Source organism: Penaeus chinensis, chromosome 8 (assembly GCF_019202785.1).
Source record: "Penaeus chinensis breed Huanghai No. 1 chromosome 8, ASM1920278v2, whole genome shotgun sequence".
Taxonomy (NCBI): Eukaryota; Metazoa; Arthropoda; class Malacostraca; order Decapoda; family Penaeidae; genus Penaeus; species Penaeus chinensis.
The window spans coordinates 31,506,902-31,525,513 of NC_061826.1; the positions used below are offsets into that span (position 1 = coordinate 31,506,902).

Genomic DNA, 18,612 nt, shown 5'->3' on the forward strand with positions numbered 1-18,612 from the left:
TTGCCAGACGTTGTCCTTGCTAGCTACGCGCATTTCCTTGTAACGAGGGACTTACTCTTATCAACTCACTGCCATGGTCACTGGAAAAGCTTAGTGTTAAGTGTTTAGTGAGAGAGAGGGGGGTGGGGGAGTGAATGTGAGAATGAGTGAGAGTGAATATGTATATTATATATCTGTATATATAAATTTATGCATGTATGTATATATAATCATAGATATACATATACTCACATAAAATCATATAGATATATATATATAAACATATATGTATATAAACAAAAGGTATTTCAAGCCAATAAGGCATTTAAACACGAAAATGGAAATCTATGTACATAATTTTTTTTTTCTTGTAAAATACTAAATATATGGCTAATAAACTGACCACGTATCAGGCATCGCGTTCTAGTCGTTAGAGTTGTACAACTCCGAGAAAATGAATTCTCCCTCTTTATAAACGAAGAGACAGACAGAAAGATAGACTGGCAGGTAGTTAGAGACTTAGAAAGAAAGTGACTGGCAAGCAGACAGACAGAGAGAAAGAGAGACTGGCGGGCATACAGAGACAGAGAGAGAGAGACTAGCAGAAAGACAGATAGAAAGAGAATGAGATTCACGTGTTTTTCTTGCAGTAAACTCGTCCATGCGGTGCCTAGTACGAGAACAAGTAAAGAAAAGGGAAAGAAGAGTGGAAAATGGGAGGAAGAAGAGGAGAGATTATCAGTAACATGTAACGTAGCATTCCACAAATATGGATGAAAAGTACACATTGGTTGCCATCGTGAAAAAGACCATGATACTAGATTTTTTCTCTGAATGTATGATTAATCCTATAGGCTACATTTCTCGACTTAATATAATTTCTCCTCACAGATTTAAGATAACCCACTCTTTATGTGTATTGATAGAGGTTTAATTACGAACATTCTCATATAGAACACATATATTTTGCACAAAAAAATTATATTAAGAAAGGAAATGATGTGACTGTGTCAACTGCATTTTCCCTCTTTTGAGAGAAAATAGTCTATAGTTTTCATGTGATACTCCATTTTAGGACCACATACTCCAGACTGTCTATCCTACCCTATCTATTTTTTTTTCTTTTTTTGCAGAGTATGTTGAACCAAATCCCATATTTGGTCTTGTACAGGAATTAACTGCTGGGCTATGAGAGCCACTGTAACAGAGGGCCGATGCCATGCAGAAATGGGTAGCAAATATTCAATTGTATACAAGCTCGGATAGCTCAGTCGGTAGAGCATTAGGCTTTTAACCTAAGGGTCCAGGGTTCGAGTCCCTGTTCGAGCGAACGTTATACAGTGACTAATTATGTTCATGTCGTAGACACACGAAGGCATTATCACGTGAACAACACGAGGGCAAAGCGAATGCTACATGAACGAGTGAAACAAACAAGCCGGTACAAGACATCAAAAATAAAATAACATTGCGAGGATTCGAGCGGACTCCAGTCTCAAAAATGTGGTCAACAGGACAAGACGCAGATACAAAAAATAGAGGCGCACCATGACGTCAAAGTGTTGAAAACATTTTGTGACAAAGTGACGCCACGTGACGGACTAACAGAAGCAAAACAGAAGTGACGAGTGCGGAAACAATAACTAGTTTGAAGCGATCACTATATATTTTACAACACACCAGTCTCGGAACAAGAAAAGAACATTTTCTGGCAGGTAGAAAAGTTTAAAGTGATAAATGCAGTGTTGAAAATTTGCTGGGACACAGGAAAGTCCTGACGCAGATATCTTTCAAATTAGTGAAAATAAATTATGGTATATTCATGATAACTGTTAAGGATGTGGCCGGATGGGCTCCCACATCGGGAATAAAAGATGGTTAGTGATAGACAAACGGCGGATTAGATTTCGGAGTAGCATCCAGTAACCATGTCACTTTTGTGGCACATCTTGGTAAGCCCGGTTGAAGTGATTTAGTGCCTTATCTTGAGGGAACATAGTGGAAGGGAATGTGCTATGGAATAATGTGGATTAAGTAGTATTATTGTTTGCTCTAATTTCATAATAACAGCTTGCTTAAAGTAACATTAGGTAGTTGCTTGCATGGTAGCATTTAGAGTAAAGCGGCAAGCTATTTGTTAAAACTAAAAGATGGATATTCAAGGTGGTAAATTTATTGTATTTGGTTATAATAAACTCAGATGATGTATTATTGGCATATCAATTTATGTGATTGCCTTTACATTTTGACTATATTATATTTTACAGTTAATTAGTATTAGGATTAAGTAGTATTAGGGATTATTTCTTGATTTATGTGTGGCTATATAATGAACCAAGAATTGTATTTAAGTAAATTTTGGAAGTAAGAATTATATAATGGAGTAATTATAGATTGATTGTCAAGTTTGAAGAATGATATAAGTGAATACATATAGATTTGAATTTTAAGTGTAAGGATATATTAAGTTAGTTTAGAAAGTAAGGAACTAATTAATTACTTTTATGAGATCTAAAAGATCTAAGAGATTTAAGAGGAAGTGTGATTTAACAGTGATGAAGATTATTAATTTCCAGTGTTTGTATAATGTATGTATCAGTTAAATATTTTCCAAGATAAGTTTTTGCTTGATTTAGTTACTGCTTAACGAAATTAATTTAGTATTATGATTGCCTGATTAAGTATAAGATATTTTCTGTCCATTTTTGAAGTGTACTCATTTATTTTTTTAATGAAGATAATCTTAAGTTTAAGTTAGTAATTGTATAAGGACATTAAGTTAGTATTTTAAATTGCTTGGTATAAGTAGTTCATCTTGCTTAAATATAATTTTCACTATTTTCTGTACTGCAATTTGTTTACTTATATTTTTATGATTTCAGTCATTGCATGAAGAGAAAGGAATTCTTTTACTTATTGCTTATATCCATTTTAGGCATTGGCATTGTTTGATCTAATTTCATAATAACAGCTTGCTTAAATTGACATTAAGTAGTTGCTGGCATGTTAGCATTTAGAGTAAAGCTGCAAGCTATTTGTTAAAACTAAAAGATAGATATTCAAGGTGGTAAAATTATTGTATTGGATTATAATGAACTCAGATGTTATATTATTGGCATATCAATTTATGTGATTGGCTTTACATTTTGACTATATAATATTTTTTACAGTAAATAAATAATGTGTAAACTTCCTAAAAAGTTGGGAACTTTTCCTCACATTTATCTTAACTAATTAATACAAGTATGAAGAGTAAATCTGTGAAAGGAATATGACTAGTATGAACTGTAAAGATTATATCAGACACTGAGGAGATAATATATAATAGTTGATGAAAAAGAGGCAACAACATGCATGTTGAAATACAGACTGACAGGATTCGGCCGATGAAACACTGTGCTTGTGAAAACTACACTGCTGATGTTTGTCTTACTGTAGACAGGCGTTGAGATAAAAAAGGGACTTTATAAAATCATTGAAGCTTTATGTTTATTTTTTTTCTCGTACACAAGATATTTAGACAATGCAATAGTGTAGAGCAGTGGTTTTCAACTATTTAGAGTCACGGACCCTTTTAAGAATCTGGTGAAAGCCATAGACCCCCTACGGACATGTATGACACACAGTATTATTATCAGTATTATCAAACTTTAAAGTAAAGGGTCTAAAACTATACACTAATATGAATGTTACTTTTTATCTGATCAAAACAGAACACCTGAAACTCATCCGTGGACCCCCTAGTAGATCATAGACTCCAAGTAGGGGGTGTGACAAGATGGCACAAGGAGCAGTTAATATATATTTTTTTCTTACCCATACGTTGAGAAGTTGATTTCCCTGCAGCAAGCACTACCATCTCATTGCCAGTATCTGTGTAGACAATGTTGCTATGGTTACAAGAGATGTTAATTACCCTTCCATATTGATGACACGGCTAAAACAGCTAAATGAAGTGGTTTACTAAATCAAATTTTATTTGTGAAATACATTTTTATGTTTAATCATATTTACAGTTTGAAACAAACAAAAAGTGCGTTCGCATGTGTATGATGGAGGAAGCGTTAGGAACCCACCTGGAAGCCAAAAGGGTGCCAACCAAAAAGTTGGGAACCACAGGTGTATAGTATTTGCCAGACGTTGTCCTTGCTAGCTACGCGCATTTCCTTGTAACGAGGGACTTACTCTTATCAACCGACTGCCATGGTCACTGGAAAAGCTTAGTCTTAAGTGTTTAGTGAGAGAGAGGGGGTGGGGGAGTGAATGTGAGAATGAGTGAGAGTGAATATGTATATTATATTTGTGTATATATAAATTTATGCATGTATGTATATAAAAGCATAGATATACATATACTCACATATAATCATATATAAATATAAACATATATATATATAAACAAAAGGTATTTCAAGCCAATAAGGCATTTAAACACGAAAATGGAAATCTATGTACACAAATCTCTATACTAAATATTTGGCTAATAAACTGACCACGTATCAGGCAACGCGTTCTAGTCGTTAGAGTTGTACATCTCCGAGCAAATGAATTCTCCCTCTTTATAAACAAAGAAACAGACAAAAAAATAGACTGGCAGGTAGTTAGAGACTTAGAAAGAGAGTGACTGGCAAGCAGACAGACAGAGAGAAAAAGAGACTGGCGGGCATACAGAGACAGAGAGAGAGAGACTAGCAGAAAGACAGATAGAAAGAGTAAACTCGTCCATGCGGTGCCTGGTACGAGAACAAGTAAAGAAAAGGGAAAGAAGAGAGGAAAATGGGAGGAAGAAGAGGAGAGATTATCAGTAACATGTAACGTAGCATTCCGCAAATATGGATGAAAAGTACACATTGGTTGCCATCGCGAAAAAGATCATGATACTAGATTTTTTCTCTGAATGTATGATTAATACTATAGGCTACATTTCTTGCACTTTATGTAATTTCTCGTCACAGGTTTAAGATAACCTAATCTTTCTGTGTATTGATAGAAGTTTCATTACGAACATTCTCATATAGAACACATATATTTTGCACAAAAAATGTATTAGCAAAGGAAATGATGTGACTGTGTCAACTGCATTTTCCCTCTTTTGAGAGAAAATAGTCTATAGTTTTCATGTGATACCACAATTTAGGACCACATACTCCAAACGGTATACCCTACCCTAATATATATATATATATATATATATATATATATATATATATATATATATATATTTTTTTTTTTTTTTTTGCAGAGTATTTTGAACCAAATCCTATATATGGTCTTGTACAGGAATTAACTGCTGGACTATGAGAGCCACTGCCACAGAGGGAAGATGCCATGCAGAAGTTATTTAAGATATATGTATTTCTAAGAAGAAATGGGTAGCAAATATTTAATACTATACAAGCTCGGATAGCTCAGTCGGTAGAGCATTAGGCTTTTAACCTAAGGGTCCAGGGTTCGAGTCCCTGTTCGAGCGAACGTCATACAGTGACTAATTATGTTCATGTCGTAGACACACCAATGCATTATTATGTGAACAACACGAGGGCAAAGCGGATGCTACATGAACGAGTGAAACAAACAAGCCGGGACGAGACATCAAAAAGATAATAACATTGCGAGGATTCGAGCGGACTCCAGACAAAAAAAAAAAAGAAAAAAAAAAAGAAAAAAAAATATGGTCGACAGGACAAGACGCAGATACAAAAAATAGAGGCGCACCATGACGTTAAAGTGTTGAAAACATCTTGTGACAAAGTGACGCCACGTGACGGGCTACCAGAAGCAAAAAAGAACTTACGAGTGCGGAAACTAGTTTGAAACGATCACCATATATATTACAACACACCAGTCTGGGAACAATAAAATAAAATTTTCTGGCAGGTAGAGAAGTTTAAAGTGATAAATACAGTGTTGAAAATTTGCTGGGACACAGGAAAGTCCTGACGCAGGTATCTTCCAAATCAGTGAAAAGAAATTGTTATATTCATGATAACTGTTAAAGATGTGGCCGGATGGGCTCCCACATCGGGAATAAAAGATGGTTAGTGATAGACAAACGGCGGATTAGATTTCGGAGTAGCATCCAGTAACTATGTCACTTTTGTGACACATCTTGGTAAGCCCGGTTGAAGTGATTTAATGTTGATTAAGCAGTATTAGGGATTATTTCTTGATTTATGTGTGGCTATATAATAGACCAAGAATTGTATTTGATTAAGTAAATTTTAGAAGTAAGAATTATATAATGGAGTAATTATAGATTGATTGTCAAGTTTGAAGAATGATATAATTGAATACATATAGATTTGAATTTTAAGTGAAGGGATATATTAAGTTAGTGTAGAAAGTAAGGAATTATGAATTACTTTTAAGCGATCTCAGCTCTAGGGAAGTGTGATTTAACACTGGAGCATATTCCTATGCTCCAGTGGAGCATAGGAATAATTTTGTGTTTGCGTAATGTATGTATCAGTTAAGTATTTTCTAGGATAAGTTTTTGCTTGATTTAGTTACTGCGTAAAGAAATTAATTTAGTATTATGATTGCCTGATTAAGTATAAGATATTTTCTGTTCATTTTTTAAGTGTACTATTTTTTTTTTTTAATGGAGATAATCTTAAGTTTAAGTTGGTCATTGTATAAGGACATTAACTTAGTATTTTAAATTGCTTGGTATAAGCAGTTCATCTTGCTTAGATATAATTTTCACTATTTTCTGTAATTCAATTTATTTACTTTTATTTTCATGATTTCAATCATTGCATGTGGAGAAAGGAATTCTTTTATTTATTGCTTATATCCATTTTAGGCATTGGCATTTTTTGCTGTAATTTCATAATAACAGCTTGCTTAAATTGACATTAGGTAGTTGCTGGCATGTTAGCATTTAGAGTAAAGCTATTTGTTAAAACTAAAAGATGTATATTCAAGGTGGTAAAATTATTGTATTGGATTATAATGAACTCAGATGTTGTATTATTGGCATATCAATTTATGTGATTGGCTTTACATTTTGACTATATAATATTTTTTTCAGTTAATAAATAATGTGCATTTTTTCTAAAAAGTTGTTTTTTCTCGTACACAAGATATTTAGACAATGCAATAGTGTAGAGTAGTGGTTTTCAATTAATTAGAGTTGTACATCTCCGAGCAAATGAATTCTTCCTTTTTATAAACAAGGAGACAGAGAGCGAGAGAGAGACTGGCAGGCAGACAGAGACAGAGAGAGAGAGAGACTAGCAGAAAGACAGATAGGAGATTCACGTGTTATTCTTGCAGTAAACTCGTCCATGCGGTGCCTGGTACGAGAGCAAGTAAAGAAAAGGGAAAGAAAAGAGGAAAATGGGAGGAAGAAGAGGAGAGATTTTCAGTAACATGTACCATAGCATTCTACAAATATGGATGAAAAGTACATATTGGTTGCCATTGTGAAAAAGACCATGATATTGGATTTTTCCTCTGAATGTATGGTTAATCCTATAGGCTACATTTCTTGCACTTAATGTAATTTCTCATCACAGGTTTAAGATAACCTAATATTTCTGTGTATTGATAGAGGTTTTCATTACGAACATTCTCATATAGAACACATATATTTTGCAAAAAAAATTGTATTAGCAAAGGAAATGATGTGACTGTGTCAACTGCATTTTCCCTCTTTTGAGAGAAAATAGTCTATGGTTTTCATGTAATACCACAGTTTAGGACCACATACTCCAAACGGTCTATCCTAATTTGTCTAATAAAATATTTTGAGAGAAAATAGTCAATAGTTTTCATGTGATGCCATATTTTAGGACCACATATTCCAAACGGTCTATCCTATTTTGTCTAATAAAATCTTTTCTGCAGGGTATGTTGAAACAAATCCTTTATTTGGTCTCGTATAGGAGTTAGCTGCTGGACTATGAGAGCCACTGCCACAGAGGGCCGATGCCATATTTTTAAGAACAAATGGGCAGCAAATATTTAATCGTATACAAGCTCGGATAGCTCAGTCGGTAGAGCATTAGGCTTTTAACCTAAGGGTCCAGGGTTCGAGTCCCTGTTCGAGCGAACGTTAAGCAGACTAAGTATGCTCATGTTGAAATACAGACTGACAGGATTCGGCCGATGAAACACTGTCCTCGTGAAAACTATGCTGCTGATGTTTGTCTTACTGTAGACAGGCATTGAGATGAAAATAAATATGTAAAATCATTGAAGCTTTATGTTTATTTGTTATTTTTTCTCGTACACAAGATATTTAGCCAATGCAATAGTGTAGAGCAGTGGTTTTCAACTATTTAGAGTCACGGACCCTTTTAAGAATCTGATGAAAGCTATAGACCCCCTACGCACATGTATAACACACAAAGTATTGTCAAACTTTAAAGTAAAGGGTCTAAAACTATACATTAATATGAATGTTACTTTTTATCTGATCAAAACGGAACACCTGAAACTCATCCGTGGACCCCCTAGTAGATCATAGACTCCAAGTAGGGGGTGTGACAAGCTGGCATAAGGAGCAGTTAACAGATTTTTTTTTTATTTCTTACCCATACGTTGATAAGTTGATTTCCCTGTACCAAGCACTACCATCTCATTGCCAGTATCTGTGTAGACAATGTTGCTATGGTTACAAGAGATGTTAATTAACCCTTCCATGTTGATGACACGGCTAAAACAGCTAAATGAAGTAGTTTACTAAATCAAATTTTATTTGTGAAATACATTTCTATGTTTAATCTTATTTACATTTTGAAGCATACAAAAAGTGCGTTCGCATGTGTATGATGGGGGAAGCGTTAGGAACCCATCTGGAAGCCAAAAGGGTGCCAACCGGATAAGGTGGGAACCACAAGTGTATAATATTTGCCAGACGTTGTCCTTGCTAGCTACGCGCATTTCCTTGTAACGAGGGACCTACTCTTATCAAATCACTGCCATGGTCACTGGAAAAGCTTAGTGTTAAGTGTTTAGTGAGAGAGAGGGGTTGGGGGAGTGAATGTGAGAATGAGTGAGAGTGAATATGTATATCATATTTCTGTATATATCAATTTATGCATGTATGTATATATAATCATAGATATACATATACTCACATATAATCATATATATATAAACATATATGTATATAAACAAAGGGTATTTCAAGCCAATAAGGCATTTAAACACGAAAATGTACACACATTTTTTTCTTTTTCCTGTAAAATACTAAATATTTGGCTAATAAACTGACCACGTATCAGGCATCGCGTTCTAGTCGTTAGAGTAGTACATCTAGCAAATTAATTATTCTTCTTTTTATAAACAAAGAGACAGAGAGAGAGGGAGAGAGACTAGCAGAAAGATAGATAGGAGATTCACGTGTTATTCTTGCAGTAACCTCGTCCATGCGGTGCCTCGTACGAGAGCAAGTAAAGAAAAGGGAAAGAAGAGAGGAAAATGGGAGGAAGAAGAGGAGAGATTATCAGTTATATGTAACGTAGCATTCCACAAATATGGATGAAAAGTACACATTGGTTGCCATCGTGAAAAAGACCATGGTATTGGATTTTTTCTCTGAATGTATGATTAATCCTATAGGCTATATTTCTTGCATTTAATGTAATTTCTCATCACAGGTTTAAGATAACCTAATAATTCTGTGTATTGATAGAGGTTTTCATTACGAACATTCTCATATAGAACACATATATTTTGCACAAAAAAGTTGTATTAGCAAAGGAAATGATGTGACTGTGTCAACTGCATTTTCCCTCTTTTGAGAGAAAATAGTCTATGGTTTTCATGTAATACCACAGTTTAGGACCACATACTCCAAACGGTCTGTCCAAATTTGTCTAAAAAAACCATTTTCTGCAGGGTATGTTGAACCAAATCCTATATTTGGTCTCGTACAGGAATTAGCTGCTGGATTATGAGAGCCACTGCCGTAGAGGGCCGATGCCATGCAGAAATTATTTATGATATATGTATTTTTAAGAAGAAATCTACATCAAATATTTAATCGTATACAAGCTCGGATAGCTCAGTCGGTAGAGCATTAGGCTTTTAACCTAAGGGTCCAGGGTTCGAGTCCCTGTTCGAGCGAACGTTATGCAGTGACTAATTATGTTCAGGTTGAAATACCGACTGACTGGACTGACACTGTCCTCGTTAAAACTACGCTGCTGATGTTTGTCTTACTGTAGACAGGCGTTGAGATGAAAATAAATATATAAAATCATTGAAGCTTTATCTTTGTTATTTTTTCTCGTACACAAGATATTTAGACAATGCAATAGTGTAGAGTAGTGGTTTTCAACTATTTAGTGTCACGGACCCTTATAAGAATCTGATAACAGCTATAGACCCCCTACGGACATGTATGACACACAAAGTATTATCAAACTTTAAAGTAAAGGGTCTAAAACTATACATTAATATGAATGTTAATTTTCATCTGATCAAAACGGAACACCTGAAACTCATCCGTGGACCCCCTAGTAGATCATAGACTCCAAGTAGGGGGTGTGACAAGATGGCATAAGGAGCAGTAAATATATTTTTTTCTTTATTTCTTACCCATACGTTGAAAAGTTGATTTCCTTGCACCAAGCACTACCATTTCATTACCAGTATCTGTGTAGACAATGTTGTTATGGTTACAAGAGATGTTAATTTACCCTTCCATATTGATGACACGGCTAAAACAGCTAAATTAAGTGATTTACTAAATCAAATTTTATTTGTGAAATACGTTTTTATGTTTAATCTTATTTACAGTTTGAAGCAAACAAAAAGTGCGTTCGCATGTGTATGATGGGGGGAGCGTTAGGAACCCATCTGTAAGCCAAAAGGGTGCCAACCGGAAAAGTTGGGAACCACAGGTGTATAGTATTTGCCATACGTTGTCCTTACTAGCTACGCGCATTTCCTTGTAACGAGGGACTTACTCTTATCAACTGACTACCATGGTCACTGGAAAAGCTTAGTGTTAAATGTTTAGTGAGAGAGAGAGAGAGAGAGAGAGAGAAAGAGAGAGAGAGAGAGAGAGAGAGAGAGAGAGAGAGAGAGAGAGAGAGAGAGAGAGGGGGGGGGGAGTGAATGTGGGAATGAGTGAGTGAATATGTATATTATATTTGTGTATATATAAATTTATGCATGTATGTATATATAAGCATATATATATACATATACTCACATATAATCATATATATATAAATACATATGTATATAAACAAAAAGTATTTCAAGCCAATAAGGCATTTAAACACGAAAATGGAAATCTATGTACACAATTTTTTTTTTATTTTTTTTTTTATTTAATATTTGGCTAACAAACTGACCAAGTATCAGGCATCGCGTTCTAGTCGTTAGAGGGGTGTTGGCAAGTAAAGAAAAGGGAAAGAAGAGAGGAAAATGGGAGGAAGAAGAGGAGAGATCATCAGTACCATGTACCGTAGCATTCCGCAAATATGGATGAAAAGTACACATTGGTTGCCATCGTGAAAAAGACCATGGTATTGGATTTTTTCTCTGAATGTATGGTTAATCCTATAGGCTACATTTGTTTGACTTAATGTAATTTCTCGTCACAGGTTTAAGATTACCTGATCTTTCTGTGTATTGATAGAGGTTTTCATTACGAACATTCTCATATAGAACACATATTTTGCACAAAAAAATTATATTAGCAAAGGAAATGATGTGACTGTGTCAACTGCATTTTCCCTCTTTTGAGAGAAAATAGTCTATAGTTTTCACGTGATACCACAGTTTAGGACCACATACTCCAAACGGTCTATCCTACCCTATCTAATAGAATCTATTTTGCAGGGTATGTTGAACCAAATCCCATATTTGGTCTTGCACAGAAATGATCTCCTGGACTATGAGAACCACTACCACAGAGGGCCGATGACCATGCAGAAATTATTTATGATATATGTATTTTTAAGAAGAAATGGGCAGCAAATATTTAATCGTATACAAGCTCGGATAGCTCAGTCGGTAGAGCATTAGGCTTTTAACCTAAGGGTCCAGGGTTCGAGTCCCTGTTCGAGCGAACGTTATGCAGTGACTCATTATGCTCATGTTGAAATACAGACTGACAGAATTCGGCCGATGAAACACTACCGTAGCATTTTACAAATATGGATGAAAAGTACACATTGGTTGCCATGGTGAAAAAGACTCATATAGAACACGTATATTTCGTACAAAAAATGAACTTGTACTAGCAAAGGAAATTATGCGACTGTGACAATTCCATTATCCCTCTTTTGAGAGAAAACAGTCTGTAGTTTTCATGTGTTACCACCGTTTGGGAACACATACTTCAAACGATCTATCCTACCCTGTCAAATAAAATCTTTTCCGCAGGATATGTTGAACCAAATCCCTTATTTGAACTCATACAAGAATTAGCTGCTGGACTATGAAAGCCACTGTCACAGGAGGCCGGTGATCATGCAGAATTTTTTTATATGTGTATTTTTAAGAAGAAATGGGGCAGCAAATATTTAAAACTATGCAAGCTCGGATAGCTCAGTCGGTAGAGCATTAGGCTTTTAACCTAAGGGTCCAGGGTTCAAGTCCCTGTTCGAGCGAACGTTATGCAGTGACTAATTATGCTCACGTTGAAATACCGACTGACAGGACTGACACTGTCCTCGTTAAAACTACGCTGCTGATGTTTGTCTTACTGTAGACAGACACTGAAATGGAATAAGCAATATCTGTGCAATATTTGTAGATATAACCATGTTGCTTTGGTTACAAGAGATGTTAATTTACCCTTTCATATTGCTGACACAGCTTAAACTGCTAAATGGAGTGGTTTACTAAATCAAGTTTTATTTGTGAAATACATTTTTATGTTTAATCTTATTTACAGTTTGAAGTGCGTTCGCATGTGTATGATGGGGGTAGCGTTAGGAACCAGAAAAAACAGAAAAGTTGGGAACCACTGGTGTATAGTATTTGCCAGACGTTGTCCTTGCTAGCTACGCGTATTTCCTAGTAACGAGGGATTTGTTTTTATCAGCTAACTGCCTTGGTCACTGCAAAGGTTGTGTTAGTGAGAGAGAGAGAGGTGGGGGAGTGAAAGTGAGAATGAGTGAGTGAATATGTATATTGTATTTGTATATATATAAATATTTATGCATGAATGTATATATAAGCATAAATATGCACATACTCACATATAATCATATATATATATATAAACATAGAAATGTATATAAACAAAAAGTATTTCACACCAATAAGGCATTTAAACACGAACATGGAAATCTATGTACATATTTTTTTTTCTTGTAAAATACTAAATATTTGGCTGACAAACTGACCACGTATCAGGCATCGCGTTCTAGTTATTAGAGTTGTGCATCCGAACGTTGGCGCAACCAACGAGTTTTTAAACGATGCCTGGTGCCGTATACACAAACCAAAGAAATGCCGAAACCCCCCTACTTTATTCAATTCTATTTTATTTCCATTGATCTGTCCACGATCTAGAAGCAAAATTCCGATTTACAGTATGCTAGTGCGCATCCCATAATTCTCATTTTAAGTAGCCACAATCCCCACACTCACGTAAATAGCCAGCGCTAGTTTCCACAGGGGATTCTGCAGCCTACCATTGTTTGCAAAACGTCGCTCTGGACTCTGCATATTATCGAAAACTGGTTGTTTGTGAAAACAAAAACCCCACTGTGAATCGGCCCACCTCAACCTCCGGTCGCCTAAGTTAAGTACAAGTGAAGATTTTTAGGATTCAGTAATCAAGATTAGGCTGGATACCTTGTTGTTATTCATGAATTTTATTGTAACGTGGACGTTTTTATATTGCTTCCTGTTTTATTTTTATTTTTAAATAAAGCGTATGTTTTAAATGTATATATCTTATTTTATGCCTTAGGAATATCCACCCTATCCACCATAGTTTAAACAATAATTTAACTTGTACTAAAGTTTTAAATAAAGTAGTTAGTATAACTGTTTGCCCCCGTTAATGAGTGATGCTCGTTAACCACAGGTCACGCATGGAGAAATCTACCTTGTTTTAACTACGTACAAGCTGGGCGCCCTTTGTTAGCGAGACGCTACAGTGCAACTCCGAGCAAATGCATTCTTCCTCTTTATAAACAGATAAAGAGACAGGCAGAAAGAGAGACTTGCAGGCAGAGACAGAGAAACGGAGAGACTGGCAGGCAGACAGAGGCATAGAGAGAGAGACTGGTAGGCAGACAGAGACAGATAGACAGGGAGAGAGAGAGACTAGAAGACAGAATGACAGATACAGAGAGATTGACGTGTTATTCTTGCAGTAAACTCGTCCCTACGGTACCTGATAATATAGTTCTTAAAGAAAAAGGAAAGAAGAGAATAAAATGGGAGGAAGAAGGGGAGAGATTATCAGGAACATGGACCGTAGCATATATGGTTAATCGTATTGGCTATATTTCTTTGACTTAATGTAATTTCTCATCACCTAATCTCTCTGTGTACTAATTGACGTTTTCATTACGAACATTCTCACATTGAACACATATATTTTGCACAAAAAAAATTGTATTAGCAAAGGAAATGATGTGACTATGTCAACGGCATTTTCCCTCTTTTGAGAGAAAATAGTCTATAGTTTTCATGTGATACCACAGTTTAGGACCACATACTCCAAACGGTCTATCCTACTTTGTCTAATAAAATCTTTTGTGCAGGGTATGTTGAACCAAATCCCTTATTTGGTCTTGCACAGGAATTAGTTGCTGGACTATGAGAGCCACTGCCACAGAGGGCCGATGCCAGGCAGAAATTATTTATGATATATGTATTTTTAAGAAGAAATCTACATCAAATATTTAATCCTATACAAGCTCGGATAGCTCAGTCGGTAGAGCATTAGGCTTTTAACCTAAGGGTCCAGGGTTCGAGTCCCTGTTCGAGCGAACGTTATGCAGTGACTAATTATGCTCATGTTGAAATGCCGTTTAACAGGATACGGCTCGTTAAAACTACGCTGTCGATGCTTATCTTACTGTAGACAGGCGTTGAAATTAAAATAAATGCATAAAATCATGGAAGCATTATGTAGAGTGTAGAGGGTTTGTCATTTCTCATATACAAAGCATTTAGATATTTCTATCGTGTATAGCAGTGGTTCTTAACCGTTTAAGAGTTACGGCCAAAAGGGTGCCAGCCGGAAAATTTGGGAACCAATGGTGTACAGTATTGGCCAGACGTTATCCTAGGTAGCTTCGCGCATATCCTTGTAACGAGGAATTTACTCTTATCAACTGACTGCCATGGTCACTGAAAAACCTTAGTGTTAAGTGTTTAGTGAGAGAGAGAGAGGGGTAAGAAAGAATGAAGGTGAGAATGAGTGGAAGTGAATATGTATATTATATACTGTGTATATATTATATATATATATGCATATATATAAATATATATATGCATATATATAAATATATATATGCATATATATAAATATATATATATGCATATATATAAATATATATATATATATATATATATATATGCATATATATATGCATATATATATGCATATATATAAATATATATATGCATATATATATATATAATACACACATACATGTATAAATAAACATAACAAGTATTCCAAGCCAATAAGGCATTTATACACGAACGTAGAAATATATGAACTGACTTTTTTTTTCGTAAAATACTAAATATTTGGCTAACAAACTGACCACGTATCGGGTATCGCTTTCTAGTCGTTAGAGTTGTGCAGCTCAGAGCAAATTGATTATCTCCCATTACAAGCAAAGAGACAGACAAAGATAGTAGTGAGAAAGAGAGACAGAGAGAGAGACACTGGCAGGCAGGCAGACACACACACACATACAGAGACTATGAGACAGACAGAAAGAGACAAAGAGAGAGATAAAGAGATTCACGAGATACTTGCAGTAAACTCGTCCCTGCAGTACCTGGTACGAGAGCACTTAAAGGAAAGGGAAAGAAGAGAAGAAAATAGGAGGAAGAAGAGGAGAGATTATCAGTAACATGTACCGTAGCATTCTACAAATATGGATGAAAAGAACACGTTGGTTGCCATCGTGAAAAAGACTGTGCCATTAGAATTTCAACATGTTTTTCTTTGAATGTATGGTTAATCCTATAGGCTATATTTCTTGCATTTAATGTAATTTCTCATCACAGGTTTAAGACAATCTTTCTATATGTGCGCAGACAAATGTTTTTATTACAAACATTCTTATATCTAACAGGTATATTTTTCCAAAATAACAAAGTGACTATGTGGCAATTGCATTTTCCCTCCTTTAATAGAAATTGGGACCACATTTTCTAGGTCTATCCTATACTGTCCAATAAAACATTTTCCGTAGGGTATGTTGAACCAAATCCTTAATTTGGCCTCGGACAAGAATTAGCTGCTGGACTACTAGAGACACTGCATAGAGAACCAATGACCATACAGAAATTATTTATGATATAAGTATAAGAAAACAAAATATATATATATATATATATATATATATGGCAAAAAATGATTAACACCATGCAAGCTCGGATAGTTCAGTCGGTAGAGCATTAGGCTTTTAACCTAAGGGTCCAAGGTTCAAGTACCTGTTCCAGCGAAACACTGTTCTTGTTAAAACTACGCTGCTGATGGTTGTCTTACTGTTGACAGGCATTGATATGAAAATAAATACATAAAGTCATTGAAGCATTACGTGTTAAACTATTTCTCATATACAAAGTATTTAGATAATTCTATCGTATAAAGCAGTGGCTCTTAACCTTTTTAAAATTTGACTATCACATAAAGACTAAAAGTGAGAATGAGTGAAAGAGTGTATATGTATGTGCGTATAAACATATGGATATAGGCATACACAAACAAAAGGGGGCGGTAGGACGGTGACAAAATGGCATTAGGAGCAGGATATATATATATATATATATATATTTTCTTCTTAGCCTTACGTTGAAAAGCTGATATCCCTACACCAATGCCGTGAAGTCACTGAACTATACTACTATGGTTACTGGTTGATTTACCTTTCCATATTACTGACACAGCTAAAACTGCTAAATAAATTTAATTTCTAAATCAGGATTTATTTGTGAAATACATCTTTGTATTTAATCTTGTTTTCAATTTGAAACATACCAAAAAAAGTGTGTTTACATATATGTATGATGGGGGGGGGGGGGGGGCGCTAGGAATCCACCTGGAAGCCAAGTTTGGGAACCACTGGTATGGAGTATTAGCCAGACGTTGTCCTAGCTAGCTATGTGCATTTCCTTGTAACGAGGAACTTAATCTTATCAACTGACTGTCATGGTCACTGAAAACGTCATATAGTGAGAGAAAGAGAGAGAAAGAGAGAGAGAGAGAGAGAGAGAGAGAGAGAGAGAGAGAGAGAGAGAGAGAGAGAGAGAGAGAGAGAGAGAGAGATGGGGGGGGGGGGGAGTGACAGTGAGAATAAGTGAGTGTATATGTATGTATAAACTTATATAAACATATAGATACACACGCACACATACACACACACGCAAACATTAAAAGTATTTCAGGCCAAAAAAACATTTTAACACAAACATGGAAATTGTTTAACATTATTAAAACAAATTCCTTATTTGGGACCAAATACTCCAGAACCAAATCCCTTATTTGGCCTCGTACATGAATTAGCTCCTGGGCTATGAGAGCCATTGCCATAGAAGGCCAATGGTCATACAGAATTTTTTTATTATTTAAGTATTTAAAAAAAAATATGACAAATCTTATTTCATGTCATGGAAGCTCGGATAGCTCAGTCGGTAGAGCATTAGGCTTTTAACCTAAGGGTCCAGGGTTCGAGTCCCTGTTCGAGCGAACGTTATGCAGTGACTAATTATGCTCATGCTGAATAGCAACTGGATTCGGCTGTTTCTCGTTAAAACTAATGCTTGTATGAACCAGACGCTGCCCTAGCTAGCTATGCGCATTTCCTTGTAACGAGAGACTTATTCTATCAACTGCCTGCCATGGTCACTGGAAACGTTATGTTTAGTGAGAGAGACAGACAGAGAGACGGGTGAGGGGGGAGGGGGTGCAGAAACACTGAGGTGCTGATGCTGTCCTTCGAAAACGGGGTGTACCAGGTATACGTGCAGGCAGCTGTGCATATATAAGGATGTGGATCTCAATAACTTTTTGTACCTAGGAATCTTCCTATCTGCTTAAAGATCTATGCATCTATATGACTATATCCCTCTATATTCCGCTTCTATATTTATCGTTGCTTCCAGGTATCTATATTTCACTCAGCTTCACTTTATTTATTATTTTTTTTTTTTTGAGAAATAATACTTCAGTTACACACACACACACACACACACACACACACACACACACACACACACACACACACACACACACACACACACAAACACACACATACACACACACACACACACAAATATATATGTAACACAGACACATGTATGCACACACACACACACACACACACACACACACACACACACACACTCTCTCTCTCTCTCTCTCTCTCTCTTTCTTTCTCTCTCTCTGAAACACACACATTCACACACACAGGTACACACACACAAACAAACTAACACATACACATTGTAGAGACAGAA

The 18,612-nt window shown here is 35.7% G+C and overlaps 8 non-coding genes across 8 annotated transcripts; all 8 read left to right on the forward strand.

The window, feature by feature from the left end:
• Positions 1 to 1,235: 1,235 nt before the first annotated feature.
• Positions 1,236 to 1,308, forward strand: Trnak-uuu. Its single transcript has one exon. It is a non-coding gene; the product is annotated as a tRNA-Lys (tRNA).
• A 4,068-nt stretch (positions 1,309 to 5,376) lies between these two features.
• Trnak-uuu lies at positions 5,377 to 5,449 on the forward strand. The gene has a single exon. It is a non-coding gene; the product is annotated as a tRNA-Lys (tRNA).
• Positions 5,450 to 7,961: 2,512 nt separating this feature from the next.
• On the forward strand, positions 7,962 to 8,034 carry Trnak-uuu. Its single transcript has one exon. It is a non-coding gene; the product is annotated as a tRNA-Lys (tRNA).
• Positions 8,035 to 9,983: 1,949 nt separating this feature from the next.
• Positions 9,984 to 10,056, forward strand: Trnak-uuu. The gene has a single exon. It is a non-coding gene; the product is annotated as a tRNA-Lys (tRNA).
• A 1,884-nt stretch (positions 10,057 to 11,940) lies between these two features.
• On the forward strand, positions 11,941 to 12,013 carry Trnak-uuu. The gene has a single exon. It is a non-coding gene; the product is annotated as a tRNA-Lys (tRNA).
• A 471-nt stretch (positions 12,014 to 12,484) lies between these two features.
• Trnak-uuu lies at positions 12,485 to 12,557 on the forward strand. Its single transcript has one exon. It is a non-coding gene; the product is annotated as a tRNA-Lys (tRNA).
• A 2,270-nt stretch (positions 12,558 to 14,827) lies between these two features.
• Trnak-uuu lies at positions 14,828 to 14,900 on the forward strand. The gene has a single exon. It is a non-coding gene; the product is annotated as a tRNA-Lys (tRNA).
• A 2,869-nt stretch (positions 14,901 to 17,769) lies between these two features.
• Trnak-uuu lies at positions 17,770 to 17,842 on the forward strand. The gene has a single exon. It is a non-coding gene; the product is annotated as a tRNA-Lys (tRNA).
• The last annotated feature ends 770 nt before the right edge of the window (positions 17,843 to 18,612 follow it).